The 7,238-nt window shown below is 48.8% G+C and overlaps 1 non-coding gene across 1 annotated transcript; it reads right to left on the reverse strand.

The window, feature by feature from the left end:
* Window positions 1–361: 361 nt before the first annotated feature.
* LOC125541981 (small nucleolar RNA snoR2/U65) lies at window positions 362–509 on the reverse strand. Its single transcript, XR_007297769.1, has one exon. It is a non-coding gene; the product is annotated as a small nucleolar RNA snoR2/U65 (small nucleolar RNA).
* Window positions 510–7,238: the final 6,729 nt, after the last annotated feature.

Here is a 7,238-nt window from a genome sequence, read left to right on the forward strand (position 1 = left end):
ATGGAGGAAAGGGACAAAACTTCAGTTTGAGCAGAGAAGAGAAGGCCTGGCTGTTACAAATTTGGGCACAAGTTTGTAATAGGATTAAAATATCTTTCTAAACCTTTAAGTTTAGAGCCGATCCTGCTGATTGATCGGCTGATTAGCGTTTTCTTTCTTTTTTTCTCTAGTTCATCGGTGGACATGCAAGGCATGCTTGTTTTTGGTGTTACTTTCCTGGTCTCATATATAAAATGGGGCCGGGGGCTCAAAATCCTCCTTTTCTCTAAAAAATAAAAATATATCATCAAAGCCATTCATTTCATCTATTTTCAATCAAGTAAAACCACAACAAATACAGTATCATGAAGTATGCCAAGCAAGGTGTAATCACAAAAAAACAGCTCTGCGTGCCGACTGAATCACAGTCACAGGTTCGTATCAAATGTGAGATGTCCTAAAACTCATTGTTGGCACAATGTAGCATCTCCGGTCAAGACTTGTGGCCACAGGAACCGTGGCATCGGGCCCAAGAAAATAAATTATAAAGCACCCCAAGAGTCCCTGAGAGACCCGTTTGAAATCCCGCGCACAGCTAAATCAAGCAGGTGCAAATGGGTACCTGATGAACCACAAGAATAGGGGATCTATTGTAGTCCTTTCGATAAGTAAGAGTGTCGAACCCAATGAGGAGCAGAAGGAAATGATAAGCAGTTTTCAGCAAGGTATTCTCTGCACGCACTAAAATTATCTGTAACAGATAGTTTTGTGATAAGGTAATTTGTAACGGGCAACAAGTAATGAAAGTAAATAAGGTGCAGCAAGATGGCCCAGTCCTTTTGTAGGAAAGGACAAGCCTGGACAAACTCTTATATAAAGGAAAGCGTTCCCGAGGACTCATGGGAATTATCGTCAAGCTAGTTTTCATCATGTTCATATGCTTCGCGTTCGGTACTTTGATAATTTGATATGTGGGTGTACCGGCGCTTGGGTACTATCCTTCCTTGGACAAGCATCCCACTTATGATTAACCCCTATTGCAAGCATCTTCAAACAACAAAAGAAGTATTAAGTTAAACCTAACCATAGCATGAAACATATGGATCCAAATCAGCCCCTTACAAAGCAACTCATAAACTAGGGTTTAAGCTTCTGTCACTCTAGCAACCCATCATCTACTTATTACTTCCCAGTGCCTTCCTATAGGCCCAAGCAATGGTGAAGTTTCATGTAGTCGGCATTCACATGACACCACCAGAGGAAAGACAACATACATCTCATCAAAATATCAAACGAATACCAAATTCACATGACTACTTATAGCAAGACTTCTCCCATGTCCTCGTGAACAAACGTAACTACTCACAAATCATATTCATGTTCATAATCAAAGGGGTATTAATATGCATAAAGGATCTGAACATATGATCTTCCACCGAATAAACCAACTAGCATCAATTACAAGGAGTAATCAACACTACTAGCAACCCACAGGTACCATTCTGAGGCTTTGGGACAAAGATTGGATACAAGAGATGAACTAGGGTTTGAGATGAGATGGTGCCGGTGAAGATGTTGATGGATATTGACCCCCTCCCACTGAGAGGATCGATGGTGATGACGATGGTGATGATTTCCCCCTCCCGGAGGGAAGTTTCCCCGGCAGAACAGCTCCGCTGGAGCCCTAGATTGGTTCCGCCTCGTGGCGGCGGAGTTTCATCCCGTGAGCTAGCTTATGATTTTTTCCTCCATGAAAGACTCCATATAGCAGAAGATGGGTAAAAGAGGGCTGCCAGAGGGCCCACGAGGCAGGGAGGCGTGCCCAGGGGATAGGGCGTGCCCCCACCCTCGTGGACGGTGGGTGGCCCCCCTCTGGTACTTCTTTCACCCAATATTTTTTTATATATTCTAAAATGTGCTCCGGTGAAGTTTGGGACTTTTGGAGTTGTGCAGAATAGGTCTCTAATATTTGCTCCTTTTCCAGCCCAGAATTCCAGCTGCCGGCATTCTCCCTCTTCATCTAAACCTTGTAAAATAAGAGAGAATAGGCATAAGTATTGTGACATAATGTGCAATGACAGCCCATAATGCAATAAATATCGATATAAAAGCATGATGCAAAATGGACGTATCAACTCCCCCAAGCTTAGACCCCGCTAGTCCTGAAGCGAAAGCCGATATCGAAAAATATGTCCACATGTTTAGAGATAGAGGTGTCGATAAAATAAAATACGGACATGAGGGCATCATGATTGTCGGTGTCAAAACCGGCGGATCTCGGGTAGGGGGTCCCGAACTGTGCGTCTAAGGCGGATGGTAATAGGAGGCAGGGGACACGATGTTTACCCAGGTTCGGGTCCTCTTGATGGAGTTAATACCCTACGTCCTGCTTGATTGTTCTTGATAATATGAGTAATACAAGAGTTGATCTACCATGAGATCAGAGAGGCTAAACCCTATAAGCTAGCCTATGGTATGATTGTTGTTCTTGGTCCTACGGACTAAACCCTACGGTTTATATAGATAGCGGAGGGGGCTAAGGTTACACGGAGTCGGTTACAAGGAAGAAGATCTACATATCCGTATTGCCAAGCTTGCCTTCCACGCCAAGGAGAGTCCCATCCAGACACGGGACGAAGTCTTCAATCTTGTATCTTCATAGTCCAACAGTCTGGCCAAAGGATATAGTCCGGCTGTCCGGATACCCCCTAATCTAGGACTCCCTCAGTAGCCCCTGAACCAGGCTTCAATGACGATGAGTCCAGCGTGCAGATTGTCTTTGGCATTGCAAGGCGGGTTCCTCCTCTGAATACTTCATAGAAGATTTTGAACACGAGGATCGTGTCCGGCTCTGCAAAACGAGTTCCACATACCACTGTAGAGAGAATAATATTTCCACAAATCTAATCTGCTGACGTACCCCGTAGTGTGACACCACACCACAGCCAGGTCTTTATTCGAATCGTTTTTCATAACCCATCTCAGTGTGTTTCGCGAGGCGGTTTCCTTGGCACGTCTTGTCGAAGCAGAGATCATGTCCCCTTTATCATGGGATTCTCATCAATACGGACGTGGGTAACCCAAGCGTGCCTATGGGTAGGACTCCTAGATCTTGGGCAAGTCCCAAACGGACACGAGGAGGACGCTTGATATTCACCCTCTTTATAAAGGGGACAAGGCTTTTTCCTCTCGTTCTTAGTCGAATCCGCCTCCCGCCTCGAGTTCCAACACCCAAAGCTCAGGTTTAGGCACTTCGGACCTTCAACTATGTCTGGATCCAACCTTCAAGGTCGGTGGATGCCTTCCTCCGTCACGGAGGAGGACATCAAGAAGTTGAGAGAGGCCAGATATCTGACCGCCGAAATTTCGCATCGGCTGCCTGCCCGAGGGAAAGTCGTCCCTACTCCTGAACCCAACGAGAGCGCCGTGTTCGTCTCCCACTTCCTCCGAGGACTATGCCTCGCTCTGGATCCCTTTGTTAGGGGTCTTATGTTCTATTATGGTCTAGATTTTCACGATCTGGCCCCGGATTCCCTTCTTCACATTTCGTCATTTATTGTCGTATGTGAGGCCTTCCTCCACATACCCCTCAGTTCGGCCTGTGGCTCAAGACCTTCGATGTGAAGCCGAAGATGATCGAGGGGCAGCACGCAGCGTGCGGAAGCGCTTCAATAAGCAAAATCGCTGACGCTCCATGGCCTGAGGGTAGCTTCCCAGAGGTGTCCGGATTGTGGCAGCTGGAGTGGTTCTACATCACAGCCCCCCGAAGTGCCAAGTGGGTAGTTGCCCCCACCTTTCGCTCAGGCCCCCCACCACAACTAATGTCATGGATCAGCAGGGGGCTGAGCTGGGGTCCAGCCAAGGACGTGCCAATACTGCAAAGCCGTATCCGAGATCTCTTTGAGAGAGATTTCAGTCTAGTTATGGTAGTGCAAGTTATGCTAGTTCGTCGAGTCCAGCCTTGCAAACGCCGTCCCCTCCACATGTGGGAGTTCAACCCGGAGGGACCGCGAGCTATCCAACACTTCCTCGGCATGACGCCCGAGGAGATGTACAAATTGTTCTTCGGACCACAAATAATGTGTCTGGACATCACTGAGGATGCAGGTCTGAGCTGCAATCACCCAGATACCCAAGTAAGTAGCCCTGCATCCGAACACACTATCCGTTTATTTATCGCAACGTCGCCCTAAAAAAGCCGCTCTTTGACCAGGATTGGATAGCGAAGGCAAAGTTGATCAGGTGTCCGGCCCCCCTCCTTGAGACCTCACCAAATCCCATGCTAACCAGGATGCTGGAGATCGCGCCTTATCAAGCGCCCTTAGGAGAAGATAAAGGGGGGAACAAGGAGGCTAGCGCCTCCACGAAGGTGGTTAGCCGGGAAGGAGGGACGGAAACTTCCTCTCCCCAGGGAAGGAAGAGGACCGCCTCCGAGGACCCGGAGACAATGGTCTCCAAACGGGGGAAGAAATCTTCGCTGGAGGGTCCTGCCCCGGGGCTACCCCAGCCGCACTATGCCCTCAAGGGGATCAGCCCTCCACCGAGCTGTAAGTAAAAGGGTACTTAATAATGAAAATACCTCGCTTTACTTCTGAGGAAAATAACCGAAGCATTTATCTTGCAGTTCGGATCTTAGCCCTTCTCAGCAGAGCTCGTCTTTAGGGGATCTTCTTCCAGAGATGATGGAGAGCGAAATGCCTCCCCCTGCCATACCACCTCATGAGGCGGGCGACCCCGAGGTGTCGTCATGGAGGGTTTCTCCTGATCCGGCAAGGCCAAAAGGCAATCCTATGGCCACCCGAAGTCCTCAGTATCCGGCTCTTGAAGAGAGCAATCGAAAGAGTCCAACACCGTCTGGTGTGCGGTCGGACATACTGAGCGATCTGCTAGAGCGAGCGGCTATCTCAGAAGAGCACCGCACATTGATGGGTACGGTGATTGAAAGGATTTCGTCCGCCAAAAGCGGGTTGCATGAAGCCTTTATGAGTCTACTGATGGGTTTTGAGGTACGTGAAATGATGTACATTTTTGACAGTACTGCACATTTTTAGATGTGCCCTGTGTAGATAGTAGCCCCTGAGACTCTGGGTGCTGTCGAAGACGACGGCGCACAGAGGATCATAGTCCCAGGAATAATCATGCCGCCATAATATGCAGGTGGCGGAGGGTCCGGTGGCCAGCCGGACTGATGAGTTTGCCGAGCTAAAGTGGCAGCTTGACGTGGCAGATGCCGACATCGTACTTGTCAACAAGGGGCTTGACGAGGCACAGGGTATGTGATTCCTTCGGCGACACATGGAAGAGGAGCATGATGCCATTATCTATAACATGTGTGTGAATGCAGATGGAGCTACGGCCGTGGAGAACCTTCGGGCGGAACTTGCCCGAGCCAAAGAACAAGCCAGGAAAAGCGATGCGGCTGCCCTAAAGGCAGTTAAGGAGCTAAAAGCCGAATAGGCTGCTCACGGCCAAAGCAAGGAGGAGATAGCCAGGATGGCTGTGGAATTGAAGAATGTCGCTGACCGTTACGAGCTTCTTGAAAAGGAAGATCGAGCGAAGAGGACAGACCTGGAGAAGGCCATGATGGTTACCAAAGACACCCGCTCTGCAATGAGAGCAATGAAGGAGGAGCTGCGTTAAGCCGGGGATATCGTGGCTGGGAAGCCCTTTATGCTGCGGATGAAGTTCGGAGATCCTAGGTACGCCCCTTTGGACTGGCTGTGGAGTTCTGCGGACGCATATCTAGACTTAGCGGCGAGTGCTGCCGATGCGGCTGAATACTTCCGAGATCAAAAAGATCGCGAAGTGGAAAAGCTATTCTGGTCACAATTTAACGTTCCAGAGCGTCCGCTTCCATTGACTGATCGGTTGGCCGAATGGGCCGAGCTGAATAGGTTGTCCAGACTCGCCATGAGGTCTGTTGTGGATCATCTGTGGTCGGAAAGGCCAAAGCCGAATAGTTATTTTAGTTTGGTGCAGCAGTTCCTTGGTGCAGTGCCGCACATCAACGCGATGAAGAGGTCGGCGTGCGTGGAGGGTGCGCGAATGGCCCTTGCCCGTGTGAAGACATACTTGGCGGAGATGGAGGCCACCGCCATTGCAGCCCAAGATTCGGACGAGAGCCGAGTACCAGCCGAGCACTACTTTCGAGAAGTTCTTGAGGGTGCTCGTTCAATAGAAGCGCAGTGCTCGAAGAATATTATGTTCTAATGACATGTATTCCCATTGAAAAACAATGTTTTATTGAATTGTAAAGGCTATTTTATACTTGTGCCTGAAAGAATTATAATACCTCCTGTGCAGCCGTTCATGTATATATGTATATAACCTGAAAGATGGCAGTCGTCGGCTTCAGCCCCCATGCATATAATGCGGGGGTGCTCGCAGAAGACGCATGTTCACACTTGATCCAACGTCTTGGTCCATTAAGGAGGTGATAGCGCAGCGAACTAGGCAATCGGACTATAATGCTTTAACACTTTCACTTAGCCAGAGGAGTTTGACAGTGGGGCTACTATATAGCCCCTGGTGGCTCCGCGCTCATCCGAATTCGGGGCGCGTACATGCCTGGCCGGGAAACGACCCTTCGTTAAGGTGGAGGAACCCCGAAGATTCCGCTAGGTCAACGAGTGGTTGACTAGTCTCACACTATATCATGACAGTCAGTTTTAGGCTTTCTCTACTGAGGTGCTCGTCCGGATGAACCAGGGCACAATCGCAGTAGTTCTCCTGGTGTCGCCTTAGCCGATAGAGCGGAACGTAAGGCAGCAAAACACAGGAGCCGGGCAAACCCAACATTTGACCAAAGACATGATTCGGAGCTGATGCATATAAGGCCAAACTCGCGACGCCGAACACTACCTAAGGTATTCGGTCTTTATGATGTAAACCGGGCTAAACAGTGCCCTTTGTAATAAGCCCCTGGTGTCCAGGTACGTGCAATATTCTAACGTGGCCACATGCCAATATGTCAGCATCCTTCTCAATTGTACTGAGAATCTGGGGGGGTGTATCAACAAGAGACAGTAATAAAGGTTTACGCAGGGTCTTAATCTAAAAAGAATCCTTGGAACGGGTCCCTGCTGCATGTCTGCGCCTGTGTCTCCATTGTGCCGTATCCTGGATGGGTGTAGCACGATGGCCATCTGTAAAAGAGAGGAACTTAGCTGAAAAGTTGTCGTGCAAAAGGTAGGTTATACTAAATAAACCATGTACAGTTCAAGATGAGTAAAGTTGAGCCTAATTGTCACTTGTTTACA

Source organism: Triticum urartu, chromosome 2A (genome assembly GCF_056163025.1).
Source record: "Triticum urartu cultivar PI428250 chromosome 2A, HENAU_Tu73, whole genome shotgun sequence".
Lineage (NCBI taxonomy): Eukaryota > Viridiplantae > Streptophyta > Magnoliopsida > Poales > Poaceae > Triticum > Triticum urartu.